Source organism: Triturus cristatus, chromosome 1_1 (genome assembly GCF_964204655.1).
Source record: "Triturus cristatus chromosome 1_1, aTriCri1.1, whole genome shotgun sequence".
NCBI lineage: Eukaryota > Metazoa > Chordata > Amphibia > Caudata > Salamandridae > Triturus > Triturus cristatus.
The window spans coordinates 815026193-815048487 of record NC_140579.1 but is presented as its reverse complement, the minus strand read 5'-3'; positions in this window follow the sequence as shown (position 1 = coordinate 815048487).

The following is a 22295-nucleotide window of genomic DNA, read 5'->3' as shown; positions in this document are numbered from 1 at the left end:
GCAAGAGAGGTGCAGAAAGAGGCAAGAGAGGAACAGAGAAAGGCAAGAGTGGTACAGAAAGAAGAGAGTGAGCTGCAGAAAGAAGCAAGAGATTCAGAAAGAAGCAAGAGAGGTGCAGAAAGAGTCAAGAGAGCTTCAGAAAGAAGAGAGTGATCAGCAGAAAGGGGGAAGAGAGGCACAGAACGAGGCAAGAGGTGTGCAGAAAGAGGCAAGAGAGTTGCAAATAGAGGTAAGAGGTGTAGAAAGAGGAAGATAGGGGCAGAAAGAAGCAAGAGGGGTATATAAAGAAGAGAGTGAGGTGCAGAAAGAGGCAAGAGAGGTGCATAATGAGGCAAGAGAAGTGCAGAAAGAGGTTGAAAGGTGCAGAAAGAGGCAAGAGAAATGCTGAAAAAGGAAGAAAGGCACCGAAAGAAGCAAGAGAAGCGTAGAAAGAAGCAAGAGAGGTGTAGAAAGAAGGAAGAGAGATGCAAAAAGAAGAGAGTGAGGTCCAGAAAGAGGCAAGGGAGGTACAGAAAGTGGCAACAGACGTGCAGAAATAGGCAAGAGAGGTGCAGAAAGAGGAAAAAGAAGTGCAGAATAAGGCAAGAGAGGTGCAGAAAGAGGCAGGAGTTGAGTAGAAAGGCAAGAGAGGTGCAGATAGGTAAGGGTGGTGCAGACAAAGGCAAGATAGGTAGAGAAAGAAGAGAGGTGCAGAAAGAGGCAAGAGAGGTGCAGAAAGATGCAAGAGAGTTACAGAAAGAGGCAAGAGAGGTGCTGACAGAAGAGAGTGAGCTGCAGAAAGAGGGAAGAGACGTGCAGAAAGATGCAAGAGTGGTGCAGAAAGAGTCTAGAGAGGTGCAGAAAGATACAAGAGAGGTGCAGAAAGAGGCAGGAGAGGTACAGAACGAGGCAAGAAAGGTGCAGAAAGAAAAGAGGTGCAGAAAGAGGCAAGAGAGGTGCAGAAAGATGCAAGAGAGTTACAGAAAGAGGCAAGAGAGGTGCTGACAGAAGAGAGTGAGCTGCAGAAAGAGGCAAGAGGTGCAGAAAGATGCAAGAGTGGTGCAGAAAGAGTCTAGAGAGGTGCAGAAAGATACAAGAGAGTTGCAGAAAGAGGCAAGAGAGGTGCTGATAGAAGAGAGTGAGCTGTAGAAAGTGGCAAGCGAGGTAGAGAAAGAGGCAAGAGAGGTATAGAAAGAGGCAAGAGAGGTACAGAAAGAAGAGAGTGAGCAGCAGAAAGAACCAAGAGAAGTTCAGAAAGCGGCATGAAAGGTGCAGAAAGAGGCAAGAAAGGTGCAGAATTAAGAGAATGAGCTGCAGAAAGAGGAAATAGAGATGCAGAAAGATGGAAGAGAGGTACAGAAAGAGGCAAGAGACGTGCAAAGAGAGGAAAAAAGGCACAGAAAGAGGCAAGTGAAGTAAGAGGCAAGAGGAGAGCAGAAAGAGGCAAGAGAGGTGCAGAAAGAGGCAAGACAGGTGCAGATCAGAAGAGAGTGAGCTGCAGAAAGAGGCAAGAGAGGTGCAGAAAGAGCCAAGAGAGATACAGAAAGAGGCAAGAGAGGTACAGAAAGAAGAGTGATCTGCAGAAAGAAGCAAGGAGCAGAAAGAGGCAAGAGGTGCAGAAAGATTGAGCTGCAGAAAGAGGCAAGAGAAGTGCAGAAAGAGACAAGAGAGCTATAGAAAGAAGCAAGAGAGGTGCAGAGAGAAGCAAGAGAGGTGCAGAAAGAGGCAAGAAAGCTTCGGAAAGAAGAGAGTGATCTGCAGAATGAACAAAGAGAGGTGCAGAAAGAGGCAAGAGAGGTGCAGATAGAGGCAAGAGAGGCACAGAAAAAGGCAAGAGTGGTACAGAAAGAAGAGAGGTGAGCTGCAGAAAGAAGCAAGAGGTGCAGAAAGAAGCAAGAGAGGTACAGAAAGAGTAAAGAGAGCTTCAGAAAGAAGAGAGTGATCAGCAGAAAGAGGGAAGAGAGGTGCAGAAAGAGGTAAGAGATGTGCAGAAAGATGCAAGAGAGTTGCAAATAGAGGTAAAAGGTATAGAAAGAAAGGGGCAGAAAGAAGCAAGAGAAGCACAGAAAGAAGCAAGAGAGGTACAGAAAAAGGCAAGAGTGGTACAGATAGAAGAGAGTGAGCCACAGAAAGAACCAAGAGAGGTGCAGAAAGAGGCAAGAGAGGTGCAGAAAAAGGCAAGAGTGGTACAGAAAGAAGAGAGTGAGCTGCAGAAAGAAGCAAGAGATTCAGAAAGAAGCAAGAGAGGTGCAGAAAGAGTCAAGAGAGCTTCAGAAAGAAGAGAGTGATCAGCAGAAAGGGGGAAGAGAGGCACAGAACGAGGCAAGAGGAGTGCAGAAAGAGGCAAGAGAGTTGCAAATAGAGGTAAGAGGTGTAGAAAGAGGAAGATAGGGGCAGAAAGAAGCAAGAGGGGTATGTAAAGAAGAGAGTGAGGTGCAGAAAGAGGCAAGAGAGGTGCATAATGAGGCAAGAGAAGTGCAGAAAGAGGTTGAAAGGTGCAGAAAGAGGCAATAGCAAGAGAAATGCAGAAAAAGGAAGAAAGGCACCGAAAGAAGCAAGAGAAGCGTAGAAAGAAGCAAGAGAGGTGTAGAAAGAAGGAAGAGAGATGCAAAAAGAAGAGAGTGAGGTCCAGAAAGAGGCAAGGGAGGTGCAGAAAGTGGCAACAGACGTGCAGAAATAGGCAAGAGAGGTGCAGAAAGAGGAAAAAGAAGTGCAGAATAAGGCAAGAGAGGTGCAGAAAGAGGCAGGAGTTGAGTAGAAAGGCAAGAGAGGTGCAGATAGGCAAGGGTGGTGCAGACAATGGCAAGAGAGGTAGAGGAAGAGGCAAGAGGTGCAGAAAGATGCAAGAGTGGTGCAGAAAGAGTCTAGAGAGGTGCAGAAAGATACAAGAGAGTTGCAGAAAGAGGCAAGAGAGGTGCTGATAGAAGAGAGTGAGCTGTAGAAAGTGGCAAGCGAGGTGCAGAAAGAGGCAAGAGAGGTGCATAAAGATATAAAAGAGGTGCAGAAAGAAGAGAGAGCTGCAGAAAGGGAGAGGAGAGGTGCAGAAAGAAGCATGAGATATGCAGAAAGAAGAGTGAGCTTCTGAAAGAGGCAAGAGAGATGCAGAAAGGTGCAAGAGAGGTGCAGCAAGAGCCAAGAGAGGTGCAGAAAGAGGAACAAAGGTACAGAAAGAGGCAAGTGAAGTGCAGAAATAGGCAAAAGGAGAGCAGAAGGAGGCAAGAGAGGTACATAAAGATGCAAGAGAGGTGCAGAAAGAAGAGTGAGCTGCAGAAAGGGAGAGGAGAGGTGCAGAAAGAAACATGAGATGTGGAGAAAGAAGAGTGAGCTGCAGAAAGAGTTAAGAGAGATGCAGAAAGAAGCAAGAAAAGTGCAGACAGAGGCAAGGGAGGTACAGAAAGAAGAGAGTGAGCAGCAGAAAGAACCAAGAGAAGTTTAGAAAGTGGCAAGAAAGGTGCAAAGAGAGGAAAAAAGGCACAGAAAGAGGCAAGTGAAGAAAGAGGCAAGAGGAGAGCAGAAAGAGGCAATAGCAAGAGAAATGCAGAAAAAGGAAGAAAGGCACCGAAAGAAGCAAGAGAAGCGCAGAAAGAAGCAAGAGAGGTGTAGAAAGAAGGAAGAGAGGTGCAGAAAGAAAAGAATGAGGTCTAGAAAGAGGCAAAAGAGGTGCAGAAAGAAGGCAATAGAAGTGCAGAAATATGCAAGACAGGTGCAGAAAGAGAAACAAAGGTACAGAAAGAGGCAAGTGAAGTGCAGAAACAGGCAAGAGGAGAGCAGAAGGAGGCAAGAGAGGTGAACAAAGAGGTAAGAGGTGCAGAAAGAAGATATATTCAGAAAGAGGCTGGAGAGATGCAACAAGAAGAGAGGTGCAGAAAGAGGCAAGAGAGGTACAGAAAGAGGCAAAAGAGGTGCAGAACGTGGCATGGGTTGAATAGAAAGACGAGAGGTGCAGCTAAAGGCAAGAGAGGTGCAGAAAGAGGCAGGAGAGGTACAGAACGAGGCAAGAAACGTGCAGAAAGAAGAGAGGTGCAGAAAGAGGCAAGAGAGGTGCAGAAAGATGCAAGAGAGTTACGGAAAGAGGCAAGAGAGGTGCTGACAGAAGAGAGTGAGCTGCAGAATGAGGGAAGAGACGTGCAGAAAGAAGAGAGTGAGCTGCAGAAAGAAGCAAGAAAGGTTCAGAAAGAGGCAAGAGAGGTAGAGAAAGAAGAGAGTGAGCAACTGAAAGAACCAGGAGAAGTGCAGAAAGGGGCAAGAAAGGTGTTGAAAGAGGCAAGCGAGGTGCAGAAAGAGGAAGATAGGTGCAGAAAGAAGAGAGTGAGGTGCAGAAAGAGGCAAGAAAGGTGGAGAAAGAGGCAAGAGAAGTGCAGAAAGAGGAAGAAAGGTGCCGAAAGTGGCAATAGCAAGAGAAATGCAGAAAAAGGAAGAAAGGTGCAGAACGGAGCAAGAGAAGCACAGAAAGAAGCAAGAGAGGTGTAGAAAGAAGCAAAAGAGGTGCAGAAGAAAAGAGGTGCAGAAAGAGGCAAGAGAAGTGTAGAAAGAGGCAATAGACATGCAGAATGAGGCAAGTGAGGTGCAGAAAGAGGCAAGAGCGGTGCAGAAAGAGGCAAGGGAGGTACAGAAAGAGGCAAGAACGGTGCAGAAAGAAGAGAGGTGCAGAAAAAGGCAAGAGAGGTGCAGAAAGATGCAAGAGAGTTACAGAAAGAGGCAAGAGAGGTGCTGACAGAAGAGAGTGAGCTGCAGAAAGAGGGAAGAGACGTGCAGAAAGAGGCAAGAGAGGTGCAGAAAGAAGAGAGTGAGCTGCAGAATGAGGCAAGAATGATGCAGAAAGAGGCAAGAGAGGTACAGAAAGGCAAGAGAGGTATAGAAAGAAGAGTTAGCTGCAGAAAGAAGCAAGAAAGGTACAGAAAGAGGCAAGGGATGTAGAGAAAGAAGAGAGTGAGCAACTGAAAGAACCAGGAGAAGTGCAGAAAGGGGCAAGAAAGGTGTTGAAAGAGGCAAGCGAGGTGCAGAAAGAGGAAGATAGGTGCAGAAAGAAGAGAGTGAGGTGCAGAAAGAGGCAAGAAAGATGGAGAAAGAGGCAAGAGAAGTGCAGATAGAGGAAGAAAGGTGCCGAAAGTGGCAATAGCAAGAGAAATGCAGAAAAAGGAAGAAAGGTGCAGAACGGAGCAAGAGAAGCACAGAAAGAAGCAAGAGAGGTGTAGAAAGAAGCAAAAGAGGTGCAGAAGAAAAGAGGTGCAGAAAGAGGCAAGAGAAGTGTAGAAAGAGGCAATAGACATGCAGAATGAGGCAAGTGAGGTGCAGAAAGAGGCAAGAGCGGTGCAGAAAGAGGCAAGGGAGGTACAGAAAGAGGCAAGAACGGTGCAGAAAGAAGAGAGGTGCAGAAAAAGGCAAGAGAGGTGCAGAAAGATGCAAGAGAGTTACAGAAAGAGGCAAGAGAGGTGCTGACAGAAGAGAGTGAGCTGCAGAAAGAGGGAAGAGACGTGCAGAAAGAGGCAAGAGAGGTGCAGAAAGAAGAGAGTGAGCTGCAGAATGAGGCAAGAATGATGCAGAAAGAGGCAAGAGAGGTACAGAAAGGCAAGAGAGGTATAGAAAGAAGAGTTAGCTGCAGAAAGAAGCAAGAAAGGTACAGAAAGAGGCAAGAGATGTAGAGAAAGAAGAGAGTGAGCAACTGAAAGAACCAGGAGAAGTGCAGAAAGGGGCAAGAAAGGTGTTGAAAGAGGCAAGCGAGGTGCAGAAAGAGGAAGATAGGTGCAGAAAAAAGAGAGTGAGGTGCAGAAAGAGGCAAGACAGGTGGAGAAAGAGGCAAGAGAAGTGCAGAAAGAGGAAGAAAGTTGCCGAAAGTGGCAATAGCAAGAGAAATGCAGAAAAAGGAAGAAAGGTGCACACGGAGCAAGAGAAGCACAGAAAGAAGCAAGAGAGGTGTAGAAAGAAGCAAAGGAGGTGCAGAAGAAAAGAGGCAAGAGAGGTGTAGAAAGAGGCAATAGACATGCAGAAAGAGGCAAGTGAGGTGCAGAAAGAGGCAAGAGCGGTGCAGAAAGAGGCAAGGGAGGTACAGAAAGAGGCAAGAACGGTGCAGAAAGAAGAGAGGTGCAGAAAAAGGCAAGAGAGGTGCAGAAAGATGCAAGAGAGTTACAGAAAGAGGCAAGAGAGGTGCTGACAGAAGAGAGTGAGCTGCAGAAAGAGGAAAGAGACATGCAGAAAGAGGCAAGGGAGGTGCAGAAAGAAGAGAGTGAGCTACAGAATGAGGCAAGAATGATGCAGAAAGAGGCAAGAGAGGTACAGAAAAGCAAGAGAGGTAAAGAAAGAAGAGTGAGCTGCAGAAAGAAGCAAGAAAGGTACAGAAAGCGGCAAGAGAGGTAGAGAAAGAAGAGAGTGAGCAGCTGAAAGAACCAGGAGATGTGCAGAAAGGGGCAAGAAAGGTGTTGAAAGAGGCAAGCGAGGTGCAGAAAGAGGCAAGCGAGGTGCAGAAATAGGTAAGAGAGGTGCAGAAAGATGCAAGAGAGTTGCAGAAAGAGGCAAGAGAGGTGCTGACAGAAGAGAGTGAGCTGCAGAAAGTGGGAAGAGACGTGCAGAAAGAGGCAAGAGAGGTGCAGAAAGAAGAGAGTGAGCTGCAGAATGAGGCAAGAATGATGCAGAAAGAGGCAAGAGAGGTACAGAAAGGCAAGAGAGGTATAGAAAGAAGAGTAAGCTGCAGAAAGAAGCAAGAAAGGTACAGTAAGAGGCAGGAGAGGTAGAGAAAGAAGAGAGTGATCAACTGAAAGAACCAGGAGAAGTGCAGAAAGGGGCAAGAAAGGTGTTGAAAGAGGCAAGCGAGGTGCAGAAAGAGGAAGATAGGTGCAGAAAGAAGAGAGTGAGGTGCAGAAAGAGGCAAGAAAGGTGGAGAAAGAGGCAAGAGAAGTGCAGAAAGAGGAAGAAAGGTGCCAAAAGTGGCAATAGCAAGAGAAATGCAGAAAAAGGAAGAAAGGTGCAGAACGGAGCAAGAGAAGCACAGAAAGAAGCAAGAGAGGTGTAGAAAGAAGCAAAAGAGGTGCAGAAGAAAAGAGGTGCAGAAAGAGGCAAGAGAAGTGTAGAAAGAGGCAATAGACATGCAGAATGAGGCAAGTGAGGTGCAGAAAGAGGCAAGAGCGGTGCAGAAAGAGGCAAGGGAGGTACAGAAAGAGGCAAGAACGGTGCAGAAAGAAGAGAGGTGCAGAAAAAGGCAAGAGAGGTGCAGAAAGATGCAAGAGAGTTACAGAAAGAGGCAAGAGAGGTGCTGACAGAAGAGAGTGAGCTGCAGAAAGAGGGAAGAGACGTGTAGAAAGAGGCAAGAGAGGTGCAGAAAGAAGAGAGTGAGCTGCAAAATGAGGCAAGAATGATGCAGAAAGAGGCAAGAGAGGTATAGAAAGGCAAGAGAGGTATAGAAAGAAGAGTTAGCTGCAGAAAGAAGCAAGAAAGGTACAGAAAGAGGCAAGAGAGGTACAGAAAGAAGAGAGTGAGCAACTGAAAGAACCAGGAGAAGTGCAGAAAGGGGCAAGAAAGGTGTTGAAAGAGGCAAGCGAGGTGCAGAAAGAGGAAGATAGGTGCAGAAAGAAGAGAGTGAGGTGCAGAAAGAGGCAAGAAAGGTGGAGAAAGAGGCAAGAGAAGTGCAGAAAGAGGAAGAAAGGTGCCGAAAGTGGCAATAGCAAGAGAAATGCAGAAAAAGGAAGAAAGGTGCACACGGAGCAAGAGAAGCACAGAAAGAAGCAAGAGAGGTGTAGAAAGAAGCAAAGGAGGTGCAGAAGAAAAGAGGCAAGAGAGGTGTAGAAAGAGGCAATAGACATGCAGAAAGAGGCAAGTGAGGTGCAGAAAGAGGCAAGAGCGGTGCAGAAAGAGGCAAGGGAGGTACAGAAAGAGGCAAGAACGGTGCAGAAAGAAGAGAGGTGCAGAAAAAGGCAAGAGAGGTGCAGAAAGATGCAAGAGAGTTACAGAAAGAGGCAAGAGAGGTGCTGACAGAGAGTGAGCTGCAGAAAGAGGGAAGAGACATGCAGAAAGAGGCAAGGGAGGTGCAGAAAGAAGAGAGTGAGCTACAGAATGAGGCAAGAATGATGCAGAAAGAGGCAAGAGAGGTACAGAAAAGCAAGAGAGGTAAAGAAAGAAGAGTGAGCTGCAGAAAGAAGCAAGAAAGGTACAGAAAGAGGCAAGAGAGGTAGAGAAAGAAGAGAGTGAGCAGCTGAAAGAACCAGGAGATGTGCAGAAAGGGGCAAGAAAGGTGTTGAAAGAGGCAAGCGAGGTGCAGAAAGAGGCAAGCGAGGTGCAGAAATAGGTAAGAGATGTGCAGAAAGATGCAAGAGAGTTACAGAAAGAGGCAAGAGAGGTGCTGACAGAAGAGAGTGAGCTGCAGAAAGAGGGAAGAGACGTGCAGAAAGAGGCAAGAGAGGTGCAGAAAGAAGAGAGTGAGCTGCAGAATGAGGCAAGAATGATGCAGAAAGAGGCAAGAGAAGTACAGAAAGGCAAGAGAGGTATAGAAAGAAGAGTGAGCTGCAGAAAGAAGCAAGAAAGGTACAGAAAGAGGCAGGAGAGGTAGAGAAAGAAGAGAGTGATCAACTGAAAGAACCAGGAGAAGTGCAGAAAGGGGCAAGAAAGGTGTTGAAAGAGGCAAGCGAGGTGCAGAAAGAGGAAGATAGGTGCAGAGAGAAGAGAGTGAGGTGCAGAAAGAGGCAAGAAAGGTGGAGAAGGAGGCAAGAGAAGTGCAGAAAGAGGAAGAAAGGTGCCAAAAGTGGCAATAGCAAGAGAAATGCAGACAAAGGAAGAAAGGTGCAGAACGGAGCAAGAGAAGCACAGAAAGAAGCAAGAGAGGTGTAGAAAGAAGCAAAAGAGGTGCAGAAGAAAAGAGGTGCAGAAAGAGGCAAGAGAAGTGTAGAAAGAGGCAATAGACATGCAGAATGAGGCAAGTGAGGTGCAGAAAGAGGCAAGAGCGGTGCAGAAAGAGGCAAGGGAGGTACAGAAAGAGGCAAGAACGGTGCAGAAAGAAGAGAGGTGCAGAAAAAGGCAAGAGAGGTGCAGAAAGATGCAAGAGAGTTACAGAAAGAGGCAAGAGAGGTGCTGACAGAAGAGAGTGAGCTGCAGAAAGAGGGAAGAGACGTGTAGAAAGAGGCAAGAGAGGTGCAGAAAGAAGAGAGTGAGCTGCAAAATGAGGCAAGAATGATGCAGAAAGAGGCAAGAGAGGTACAGAAAGGCAAGAGAGGTATAGAAAGAAGAGTTAGCTGCAGAAAGAAGCAAGAAAGGTACAGAAAGAGGCAAGAGAGGTACAGAAAGAAGAGAGTGAGCAACTGAAAGAACCAGGAGAAGTGCAGAAAGGGGCAAGAAAGGTGTTGAAAGAGGCAAGCGAGGTGCAGAAAGAGGAAGATAGGTGCAGAAAGAAGAGAGTGAGGTGCAGAAAGAGGCAAGAAAGGTGGAGAAAGAGGTAAGAGAAGTGGAGGAAGAAAGGTGCCGAAAGTGCCAATAGCAAGAGAAATGCAGAAAAAGGAAGAAAGGTGCACATGGAGCAAGAGAAGCACAGAAAGAAGGAAGAGAGGTGTAGAAAGAAGCAAAGGAGGTGCAGAAGAAAAGAGGTGCAGAAAGAGGCAAGAGAGGTGTAGAAAGAGGCAATAGACATGCAGAAAGAGGCAAGTGAGGTGCAGAAAGAGGCAAGAGCGGTGCAGAAAGAGGCAAGGGAGGTACAGAAAGAGGCAAGAACGGTGCAGAAAGAAGAGAGGTGCAGAAAAAGGCAAGAGAGGTGCAGAAAGATGCAAGAGAGTTACAGAAAGAGGCAAGAGAGGTGCTGACAGAAGAGAGTGAGCTGCAGAAAGAGGGAAGAGACATGCAGAAAGAGGCAAGGGAGGTGCAGAAAGAAGAGAGTGAGCTACAGAATGAGGCAAGAAAGGTGTTGAAAGAGGCAAGCGAGGTACAGAAAGAGGCAAGCGAGGTGCAGAAATAGGTAAGAGAGGTGCAGAAAGATGCAAGAGAGTTACAGAAAGAGGCAAGAGAGGTGCTGACAGAAGAGAGTGAGCTGCAGAAAGAGGGAAGAGACGTGCAGAAAGAGGCAAGAGAGGTGCAGAAAGAAGAGAGTGAGCTGCAGAATGAGGCAAGAATGATGCAGAAAGAGGCAAGAGAGGTACAGAAAGGCAAGAGAGGTATAGAAAGAAGAGTGAGCTGCAGAAAGAAGCAAGAAAGGTACAGAAAGAGGCAGGAGAGGTAGAGAAAGAAGAGAGTGATCAACTGAAAGAACCAGGAGAAGTGCAGAAAGGGGCAAGAAAGGTGTTGAAAGAGGCAAGCGAGGTGCAGAAAGAGGAAGATAGGTGCAGAAAGAAGAGAGTGAGGTGCAGAAAGAGGCAAGAAAGGTGGAGAAAGAGGCAAGAGAAGTGCAGAAAGACGAAGAAAGGTGCCAAAAGTGGCAATAGCAAGAGAAATGCAGAAAAAGGAAGAAAGGTGCAGAACGGAGCAAGAGAAGCACAGAAAGAAGCAAGAGAGGTGTAGAAAGAAGCAAAAGAGGTGCAGAAGAAAAGAGGTGCAGAAAGAGGCAAGAGAAGTGTAGAAAGAGGCAATAGACATGCAGAAAGAGGCAAGTGAGGTGCAGAAAGAGGCAAGAGCGGTGCAGAAAGAGGCAAGGGAGGTACAGAAAGAGGCAAGAACGGTGCAGAAAGAAGAGAGGTGCAGAAAAAGGCAAGAGAGGTGCAGAAAGATGCAAGAGAGTTACAGAAAGAGGCAAGAGAGGTGCTGACAGAAGAGAGTGAGCTGCAGAAAGAGGGAAGAGACGTGCAGAAAGAGGCAAGATAGGTGCAGAAAGAAGAGAGTGAGCTGCAGAATGAGGCAAGAATGATGCAGAAAGAGGCAAGAGAGGTACAGAAAGGCAAGAGAGGTATAGAAAGAAGAGTTAGCTGCAGAAAGAAGCAAGAAAGGTACAGAAAGAGGCAAGAGATGTAGAGAAAGAAGAGAGTGAGCAACTGAAAGAACCAGGAGAAGTGCAGAAAGGGGCAAGAAAGGTGTTGAAAGAGGCAAGCAAGGTGCAGAAAGAGGAAGATAGGTGCAGAAAGAAGAGAGTGAGGTGCAGAAAGAGGCAAGAAAGGTGGAGAAAGAGGCAAGAGAAGTGCAGAAAGAGGAAGAAAGTTGCCGAAAGTGGCAATAGCAAGAGAAATGCAGAAAAAGGAAGAAAGGTGCACACGGAGCAAGAGAAGCACAGAAAGAAGCAAGAGAGGTGTAGAAAGAAGCAAAGGAGGTGCAGAAGAAAAGAGGTGCAGAAAGAGGCAAGAGAGGTGTAGAAAGAGGCAATAGACATGCAGAAAGAGACAAGTGAGGTGCAGATAGAGGCAAGAGCGGTGCAGAAAGAGGCAAGGGAGGTACAGAAAGAGGCAAGAACGGTGCAGAAAGAAGAGAGGTGCAGAAAAAGGCAAGAGAGGTGCAGAAAGATGCAAGAGAGTTACAGAAAGAGGCAAGAGAGGTGCTGACAGAAGCGAGTGAGCTGCAGAAAGAGGGAAGAGACATGCAGAAAGAGGCAAGGGAGGTGCAGAAAGAAGAGAGTGAGCTACAGAATGAGGCAAGAATGATGCAGAAAGAGGCAAGAGAGGTACAGAAAAGCAAGAGAGGTAAAGAAAGAAGAGTGAGCTGCAGAAAGAAGCAAGAAAGGTACAGAAAGAGGCAAGAGAGGTAGAGAAAGAAGAGAGTGAGCAGCTGAAAGAACCAGGAGATGTGCAGAAAGGGGCAAGAAAAGTGTTGAAAGAGGCAAGCGAGGTGCAGAAAGAGGCAAGCGAGGTGCAGAAATAGGTAAGAGAGGTGCAGAAAGATGCAAGAGAGTTACAGAAAGAGGCAAGAGAGGTGCTGACAGAAGAGAGTGCGCTGCAGAAAGAGGGAAGAGACGTGCAGAAAGAGGCAAGAGAGGTGCAGAAAGAAGAGAGTGAGCTGCAGAATGAGGCAAGAATGATGCAGAAAGAGGCAAGAGAGGTACAGAAAGGCAAGAGAGGTATAGAAAGAAGAGTGAGCTGCAGAAAGAAGCAAGAAAGGTACAGAAAGAGGCAGGAGAGGTAGAGAAAGAAGAGAGTGATCAACTGAAAGAACCAGGAGAAGTGCAGAAAGGGGCAAGAAAGGTGTTGAAAGAGGCAAGCGAGGTGCAGAAAGAGGAAGATAGGTGCAGAAAGAAGAGAGTGAGGTGCAGAAAGAGGCAAGAAAGGTGGAGAAAGAGGCAAGAGAAGTGCAGAAAGAGGAAGAAAGGTGCCAAAAGTGGCAATAGCAAGAGAAATGCAGAAAAAGGAAGAAAGGTGCAGAACGGAGCAAGAGAAGCACAGAAAGAAGCAAGAGAGGTGTAGAAAGAAGCAAAAGAGGTGCAGAAGAAAAGAGGTGCAGAAAGAGGCAAGAGAAGTGTAGAAAGAGGCAATAGACATGCAGAATGAGGCAAGTGAGGTGCAGAAAGAGGCAAGAGCGGTGCAGAAAGAGGCAAGGGAGGTACAGAAAGAGGCAAGAACGGTGCAGAAAGAAGAGAGGTGCAGAAAAAGGCAAGAGAGGTGCAGAAAGATGCAAGAGAGTTACAGAAAGAGGCAAGAGAGGTTCTGACAGAAGAGAGTGAGCTGCAGAAAGAGGGAAGAGACGTACAGAAAGAGGCAAGAGAGGTGCAGAAAGAAGAGAGTGAGCTGCAGAATGAGGCAAGAATGATGCAGAAAGAGGCAAGAGAGGTACAGAAAGGCAAGAGAGGTATAGAAAGAAGAGTTAGCTGCAGAAAGAAGCAAGAAAGGTACAGAAAGGGGCAAGAGAGGTACAGAAAGAAGAGAGTGAGCAACTGAAAGAACCAGGAGAAGTGCAGAAAGGGGCAAGAAAGGTGTTGAAAGAGGCAAGCGAGGTGCAGAAAGAGGAAGATAGGTGCAGAAAGAAGAGAGTGAGGTGCAGAAAGAGGCAAGAAAGGTGGAGAAAGAGGCAAGAGAAGTGCAGAAAGAGGAAGAAAGGTGCCGAAAGTGGCAATAGCAAGAGAAATGCAGAAAAAGGAAGAAAGGTGCACACGGAGCAAGAGAAGCACAGAAAGAAGCAAGAGAGGTGTAGAAAGAAGCAAAGGAGGTGCAAAAGAAAAGAGGTGCAGAAAGAGGCAAGAGAGGTGTAGAAAGAGGCAATAGACATGCAGAAAGAGGCAAGTGAGGTGCAGAAAGAGGCAAGAGCGGTGCAGAAAGAGGCAAGGGAGGTACAGAAAGAGGCAAGAACGGTGCAGAAAGAAGAGAGGTGCAGAAAAAGGCAAGAGAGGTGCAGAAAGGTGCAAGAGAGTTACAGAAAGAGGCAAGAGAGGTGCTGACAGAAGAGAGTGAGCTGCAGACAGAGGGAGGAGACGTGCAGAAAGAGGCAAGAGAGGTGCAGAAAGAAGAGAGTGAGCTGCAGAATGAGGCAAGAATGATGCAGAAAGAGGCAAGAGAGGTACAGAAAGGCAAGAGAGGTATAGAAAGAAGAGTGAGCTGTAGAAAGAAGCAAGAAAGGTACAGAAAGAGGCAAGAGAGGTAGAGAAAGAAGAGAGTGAGCAACTGAAAGAACCAGGAGAAGTGCAGAAAGGGGCAAGAAAGGTGTTGAAAGAGGCAAGCGAGGTGCAGAAAGAGGCAAGCTAGGTGCAGAAATAGGTAAAAGAGATGCACAAAAAAGGAAGAGAGGTACAGAAAAATACAAGAGATGTACAGATAGAAGAGAGTACGCCACAGAAAGAACCAAGAGAGGTGAAGAAAGAGGCAAGGGAGGTGCAGAAAGAAGAGAGTGAGCTGCAGTTAGAGGCAAGAGAGGTAGAGAAAGAGGCAACAGAGGCACAGAAAAAGGCAAGAGTGGTACAGAAAGAAGAGAGTGAGCTGCAGAAAGAAGCAAGAGGTGCAGAAAGAAGCAAGAGGGGTACAGAAATAGTCACGAGAGCTTCAGAAATAAGAGAGTGATCAGCAGAAAGGGGGAAAAGAGCTGCAGAAACAGGCAAGAGATGAGCAGAAAGAGGCAAGAGAGTTGCAAATAGAGGTAAGTGGTGTAGAAAGAAGAAGAAAGGTGCAGAAAGAAGCAAGAGAAGCGCAGAAAAAAGCAAGAGAGGTGTAGAAAGAAGGAAGAGAGGTGCAGAATGAAAAGAGTGAGGTTCAGAAAGAGGCAAGAGAGGTGCAGAAAGAGGCAATAGAAGTGCAGAAATAGGCAAGAGAGGTGCAGAAAAAGGCAAAAGAAGTGCAGAATGAGGCAAGAGAGGTGCAGAAAGAGGAAAGAGTTGAGTAGAAAGGCAAGAGAGGTGCAGATATGCAAGGGAGGTGCAGACAAAGGCAAGAGAGGTAGAGGAAGAGGCAAGAGGTGCAGAAAGATGCAAGAGTTGTGCAGAAAGAGTCTAGAGAGGTGCAGAAAGATACAAGAGATTTGCAGAAAGAGGCAAGAGATGTGCTGATAATAGAGAGTGAGCTGTAGAAAGTGGCAAGCGAGGTGCAGAAAGAGGCGAGAGAGGTGCATAAATATATAAGAGAGGTGCAGAAAGAAGAGAGAGCTGCAGAAAGGGAGAGGAGAGGTGTAGAAAGAAGCATGAGATATGCAGAAAGAAGAGTGAGCTGCTGAAAGAGGCAAGAGAGATGCAGAAAGGTGCAAGAGAGATACAGCAAGAGGCTAGTGAGGTGCAGAATGAGGAGCAAAGGTACAGAAAGAAGCAAGTGAAGTGCAGAAACAGGCAAGAGGAGAGCAGAAGGAGGCAAGTTAGGTACATAAAGATGCAAGAGAGATGCAGAAAGAAGAGTGAGCTGCAGAAAGGGAGAGGAGAGGTGCAGAAAGAAGCATGAGATGTGGAGAAAGAAGAGTGAGCTGCAGAAAGAGGCAAGAGAGATGCAGAAAGAGGCAAGAGAGGTACAGAAAGAGGCAAGAGAGGTGCAGAAAGAAGCAAGAAAAGTGCAGACAGAGGCAGGAGAGGTGCATAATAAGGAAACAGAGGTTCAGAAAGAGGCAAGAGAGGTGCAGAAAGAAGAGAGGTGCAGAACAATGCAAGAGAGGTGCAGAAAGAGGCAACAGAGGTGCAAAAAGAAGAGAGGTGTAGAAAGAGGCAAGTGAGGTAGAGAAAGAGGCAAGAGAGGTATAGAAAGAGGCAAGAGAGGTACAGAAAGAAGAGAGTGAGCAGCTGAAAGAACCAAGAGAAGTTCGGAAAGTGGCAAGAAAGGTGCAAAGAGAGGAAGAAAGGCACAGAAAGAGGCAAGTGAAGAAAGAGGCAAGAGGAGAGCAGAAAGAGGCAATGGGAATAGAATGCGGATAATTATTTTCCCACATACAACAGGTTCAGTTACCTAGATAGGGTGGACTGACTGGGTAGGCAAAGCCTAGGTGAGGCTCTGGACCGTAAAAGGCCCTCATTATATGATGTACAGTTAGATACTTCTATACAGAACAACGGACCCCATCAGACACCAACCATCTTGGAATCCTGTGTGGTGGCTCCCACTCTATCTAAAGGTGCAGCATTGGGGAGCCTAGCACAGGATGAACCGTCTGCTAATTTGAAGGTCCATCCTATGGCCACTGTACAGACATCTCTTAACCCTGTGAGGACCTTAGCCCCCCTTCTAAATATTTTATCTTGGAATGTGGCGGGCTTGTCCAACAAACTAAACTGCCCGGATTGGAACATTTTCATAGAAAGCAAGAATATATGTCTGTTCCAAGAAACCTGGATGAGGGAAGATCTTACCCGCACTGGCTTCACCGTTTTCTCTAAGAATGCTAAATGGAGTGGCAAAGGCCGCCCTTCTGGCGGTCTTGCAATCTGGATAGCCTCAGAATTAGGCTGTAGGGCTGCTCCCTTGTTAGTGAATTCAGAGGATATTTTGGCTGTATTATTGGAGTGGCCAGGTTCGTACCGCCTCTTGGTAATAAATGTCTACTCGAGGCCAGTTAGTATCTCGAAAGAATCTTGTACTATTGATGAGCTCGATCTTGCCCTTAATACAATTCCTGAGGGCACCCCTTATATAATAGGTGGAGATCTGAATTGTCATTTCGAGCCACTCATGGGGCCATTGGATGGCTTGACCAAGGAGGAGGATCTTGCCTGGTCCATACCACCCTCCCAGCTACCGGCCCCAAGAGTGTGGTCCCCTCTGGCGGTGCAAATCACATCTCTTACTCTTAAACACGGACTCAGGGCCTGTAATGGAAGGTTACCATCAGATATTCCTCCAAAATGTACCTTCCATAGAGAGGGCAAAACATCAAGTCTTGATTATATTTTGGTCCCACTGGCCCAGTGGTCACAATTAAGTGATTTTCGCATACTGCCAAGAGAAGATAGTGACCATCATGCTTTGGAGCTTGAGCTATACTGCTCCGGTCTGGAACCTAGGGAAAAGAATAGGGAGCCTCCTGATGTGGGGCTATCTCTCTCAAATAATAGACGCAGAATAAAATGGGAGAACTTAGTAGTCAAACAAGGGTTGTTACCTAAGCTATATGCCCTACTTACTCCCTTGTTAGAGAAGGCCCAAGTCCTAAATACCCAACCCAACATGCTGGGATTATTTACAAACTTGGGCCAGCTGCATGCAGATCTTATTATATCTATATCAGGAATTTTAACCAGCAAATCCAAAAAGGACTGTGGGTTTACTCCTGGTCCCTCCTGGTATAATTCTGCATGTAGGAAGGCTAAAAGCGATCTTCTCTCTGCAATTAAGACAGGACAAGGCCGGATAGAAATTAACGAGCGAAGACTGGCATACAAATCCCTAACCAGGAATGCAAAACTTGAATGGGAACAAGAAAAATGGGAGAAACTAACGAAATTCTTGGCATGCAGAGATTCACGCAAATTCTGGCGTTGTGTAAACACAGGCTCAGATGAGTTGGTCTCTGCGGTCGAACCTAATATCTCAGCCAAGACCTGGCAGGACCATTTCCAGTCCCTATATATGTCACCTGAGGGGACTGGAGTGGATCCTGTCCAGGTAGAAATAGACATACCATTGGGTTTGTCTCTCTCTTTTTCACTAAAAGAAGTTAATATAGCTATCATGGGTCTGGCGTCAGGAAAGGCACCGGGCTTGGATGGCCTGCCGGGAGACCTATTCAAACAGGAACCCGAAGTCTGGGCACCCTATCTTATGCTTTTATTTAATTCTATCCTAAAGGGAATGGAGCTGCCCGACACTTGGCTGGGCGCAGAGATTGTCCCAATTTTCAAAAAGGGATCGCCTCTGCTCCCAGCCAATTACAGACCAATCAGTCTTATTGATGTCTCCCAAAAATAATTTGGCAGACTCATTCTTAACCACTTACAAGACTGGATCGAGGAATCAAACATTATGAGCACATATCAGGCTGGCTTTAGAAGGAAAGTCTCTACCATTGACCAGATTTTTCGTTTAAATTGCATTCACTGGAAGACCGTTTTAATAGAGGGCGGCACTCTATATACGATTTTTGTTGATCTACGCGCGCGTTTGATTTAGTGCCCAGGGACAAATTGTGGGTCGTCTTGGACGAACTTGGTGTCCCAAATGATATATTAGGTATTTTAAGAAGATTGCACTTGGGGAGTTTCGCAAGGGTGAGGTTCGGAAGGGGGGGGCACCCTTACTGATCGTTTCCCCGTTGACAGGGGGGTTAGACAGGGCTGTGTGCTGGCACTGACCCTTTTCTGCCTTTTTGTCAACGGGGTGATCAGCCATTTGAATGCACTGGAAAATATTGATGCTCCCAGGCTTGGAGGCACGGGGGTACCTGCTATTCTTTTTGCAGATGATACCCTGTTGCTCTCCAAGTCCCCGATGGGCATCCAACGGATCCTTGATGGATTCGCAAATTTCTGCGCGATTCGGGGGCTGGAGATCAATGCTTTCAAAACCAAGTATATGATCTTCAACCCCCCCCCCGAAAATACGCGCCAATCCTACTCTTGGGCCCTCTAGGCTGGAGAGGGTCTTTACATTTGAGTACCTAGGGATAACATTAAATGAGTCTATGACCTGGGATTCGCATCGCACCAGGGCAAGACTTAAATTAACTCAAATGACAGGAGGACTGGCAAGGATGTCCCGTGGACTGTCTTACCAGCCGTTCTCCCCTCGCTTACAAATGTATAGAATGCAGGCAAAAGGGGCAGTGATCTATGGAGATGAACTATGGGGGCATTCTGCCACCCAGACCATGCAGGTCACTGAGAATAATTTTATTAGGCAATTAACAGGCCTTCCGTCTAGTACCCCACTCTTACCACTGAGATTGGATTTAGGCCTTAGACCAATTACAGAAGAATTGGGCCTTAAACCCCTATTGTATTGGCGAAAATTGTGGTCGGTACCAGAACTGTCTAATTATAGATCTGAGCTCCAGGAAATCATGAGACTATGTAATCCTGCACGGTTCCCCTGGCTCAGATATATTAAACAAACATTTGAGGCGATAGGCAGACAGAATCTATGGTCTGATCCAGAAAATACCTGCCCTAGAACTTCACGACAGTCCCTATCAAAATCCTACTATGTATATCATTTGTGCACTCACATCAATAACACAGAGGAGAGGTCCCTAACGGGCAAATTCTTGGGGACAAAAGACTCATATCTCCAGGAGACTGTATACGACACCATTGGCCCCCCGCTTACTAGGAAGCTTTTTATGCAATGGCGGTATGGCACCCTTCCTCTCAAAGTGCACACTGCTCGCTGGACAAGTTCTGAGACTTCATTGCAATGTCCAGCTTGCGCCTACTCGAGGAAGTGTGACTTGCACATAATATTCTTCTGCCCAGCATACAGAAGAGCAAGAAACTACTGGCTGGTTCCAATACTTAAAAACCTGGGTTTTAGGCGCTATCTTCCCGCTTATAGGATTCTGAAAAGAGATTTATCGGCCCCAATTGTATTTGCAGTTGCAACATTTTTAACATCAATGTGGCACAGCCGTAATCAATGCATTAAGTCATCATCAAACGAATGATTGTTTTATATTCTGGTCAGTTGATTGTAAATTACAAATGTATTTTATCTTCATGAGTTGTTTTATGTTGTAACCCTTTTATGGTCCGTGAGACCGAAATAAAGAATAAATGAATGAATGAAGAGAAATGCAGAAAAAGGAAGAAAGGCACCGAAAGAAGCAAGAGAAGCGCAGAAAGAAGCAAGAGAGGTGTAGAAAGAAGGAAGAGAGGTGCAGAAAGAAAAGAATGAGGTCTAGAAAGAGGCAAAAGAGGTGCAGAAAGAGGCAATAGAAGTGCAGAAATATGCAAGACAGGTGCAGAAAGAGAAACAAAGGTACAGAAAGAGGCAAGTGAAGTACAGAAACAGGCAAGAGGAGAGCAGAAGGAGGCAAGAGAGGTGCAGAAAGAGGTAAGAGGTGCAGAAAGAAGATATATTCAGAAAGAGGCTAGAGAGATGCAACAAGAAGAGAGGTGCAGAAAGAGGCAAGAGAGGTACAGAAAGAGGCAATAGAGGTGCAGAAAGTGGCAAGAGTTGAATAGAAAGACGAGAGGTGCAGCTAAAGGCAAGAGAGGTGCAGAAAGAGGCAGGAGAGGTACAGAACGAGGCAAGAGAGGTGCAGAAAGAAGAGAGGTGCAGAAAGAGGCAAGAGAGGTGCATAAAGATGCAAGAGAGGTGTTGAAAGAGAAGAGTGTGGTGTCAGAAGAGGCAAGAGATGTGCAGACAGAGGCAAGAGGCGCATAAAGCGGCAACAGAGGTGCAGAAAGAGGAAGATAGGTGCAGAAAGAAGAGAGTGAGGTGCAGAAAGAGGCAAGAAAGGTGGAGAAAGAGGCAAGAGAAGTGCAGAAAGAGGAAGAAAGGTGCCGAAAGTGGCAATAGCAAGAGAAATGCAGAAAAAGGAAGAAAGGTGCAGAACGGAGCAAGAGAAGCACAGAAAGAAGCAAGAGAGGTGTAGAAAGAAGCAAAAGAGGTGCAGAAGAAAAGAGGTGCAGAAAGAGGCATGAGAGAGGTGTAGAAAGAGGCAATAGACATGCAGAAAGAGGCAAGGGAGGTGCAGAAAGAGGCAAGAGCGGTGCAGAAAGAGGCAAGGGAGGTACAGAAAGAGGCAAGAACGGTGCAGAAAGAAGAGAGGTGCAGAAAAAGGCAAGAGAGGTGCAGAAAGATGCAAGAGAGTTACAGAAAGAGGCAAGAGAGGTGCTGACAGAAGAGAGTGAGCTGCAGAAAGAGGGAAGAGACGTGCAGAAAGAGGCAAGAAAGGTGCAGAAAGACGAGAGTGAGCTGCAGAATGAGGCAAGAATGATGCAGAAAGTGGCAAGAGAGGTACAGAAAGGCAAGAGAGGTATAGAAAGAAGAGTGAGCTGCAGAAAGAAGCAAGAAAGGTACAGAAAGAGGCAAGAGAGGTAGAGAAAGAAGAGAGTGAGCAACTGAAAGAACCAGGAGAAGTGCAGAAAGGGGCAAGAAAGGTGTTGAAAGAGGCAAGCGAGGTGCAGAAAGAGGAAGATAGGTGCAGAAAGAAGAGAGTGAGGTGCAGAAAGAGGCAAGAAAGGTGGAGAAAGAGGCAAGAGAAGTGCAGAAAGAGGAAGAAAGGTACCAAAAGTGGCAATAGCAAAAGAAATGCAGAAAAGGGAAGAAAGGTGCAGAACGGAGCAAGAGAAGCACAGGAAGAAGCAAGAGAGGTGAAGAAATAAGCAAAATAGGTGCAGAAGAAAAGAGGTGCAGAAAGAGGCAAGAGAGGTGCAGAAAGAGGCAATAGACATGCAGAAAGAGGCAAGTGAGGAGCAGAAAGAGGCAAGAGCGGCACAGAAAGAGGCAAGGGAGGTACAGAAAGAGGCAAGAGAGGTGTAGAAAGGAGAGAGTGAGCTGCAGAATGAGGCAAGAGAGATGCAGAAAGAGGCAAGAGAGGTACAGAAAGGCAAGAGAGGTATAGAAAGAAGAGTTAGCTGCAGAAAGAAGCAAGAAAGGTACAGAAAGAGGCAATAGAGGTAGAGAAAGAAGAGAGTGAGCAGCTGAAAGAACCAGGAGAAGTGCAGAAAGGGGCAAGAAAGGTGTTGAAAGAGGCAAGCGAGGTGCAGAAAGAGGCAAGCTAGGTGCAAATAGGTAAGAGAGATGCAGAAAGAAGCAAGAGAGGTACAGAAAAATACAAGAGATGTACAGATAGAAGAGAGTGTGCCACAGAAAGAACCAAGAGAGGTGCAGAAAGAGGCAAGAGAGGTGCAGAAAGAAGAGAGTGAGCTGCAGTTAGAGGCAAGAGAGGTAGAGAAAGAGGCAAGAGAGGCACAGAAAAAGGCAAGAGTGGTACAGAAAGAAGAGAGTGAGCTGCAGAAAGAAGCAAGAGGTGCAGAAAGAAGCAAGAGAGGTACAGAAAGAGTCAAGAGAGCTTCAGAAATAAGATAGTGATCAGCAGAAAGGGGGAAAAGAGCTGCAGAAAGAGGCAAGAGATGTGCAGAAAGAGGCAAGAGAGTTGCAAATAGAGGTAAGTGGTGTAGAAAGAAGAAGAAAGGTACAGAAAGAAGCAAGAGAGCGCAGAAAGAAGCTAGAGAGGTGTTGTTAGAAAGGATAGACAGACCGGGAGGGTCGGTCGGGGTCAGGAGGAGAGGTCTCCGGGGAGAGCCGTCTCCAGCGATCGTACAGACAAGTAACTTTCCCCCCCACAGACGGATACCACACACGGATAAGGTTCAGGGTTCTTTATAAGCACTTCTTAGGGTACGGTTGAATGGTACAAGGAGGTCTGGACTCAGGGGTCCCCTCGATTCAAGTCTCTCAAAGCAGGGTAAGGGGTAGCGGGACAGTCTGTCTACCAGTCAGGTAGTTTGGATGAGATGATGATTAGCTCACAATCCTCGAGCTTAGTTGGTACGGGCCGCGGCAGCGCCAGCAGGTCCCGGTGGAGATGGTCGGTACACGGTCCGCGGTAGCACCAGCAGGTCCCGGAAAGATGGTCGATGTACGGTCCGCGGCAGCGCCAGCAGGTCCCGGTGAGGATGGTCGTTACAACGGGCCGCGGCAGCGCCAGCAGGTCCCGACGAGGATGGATGTTGTAGAAGGCCGCGGCAGCGCCAGCAGGCAGGACGATGGTTCACAAGAGCGGGCTACGGCAGCGCCAGTAGTCCGTCAAGGCTGAGTTCTCTCGGTGTCTCTCGACTCCAGGATACAACTGCCTTCCTGCTCTGGAGCTGCCCTAGTTATAGGTCTGGCGCCCTTTGATGTCCGGACCCTCGCACTTGGAGGTCCGGGGGTCCGGGATGAGGGAGTCCAGACACCCAGCAGGGGGTGGAGCCAGCGCCTGGGGGAGCTGGAGGGTGATCGGCACCTGGCGGGGGAGAGCCCTCGACGCTTCTTTCTCCCATTGACCTGCCAAGTGGTCCGTTCACCTCCTGGGTGGATGGTGGTGCCGGGATGTCGGGGCCGGCCAGGCCCAGTGTTAGGGTCGGGCCGAGGCCACGCGGCCTCGTGGTG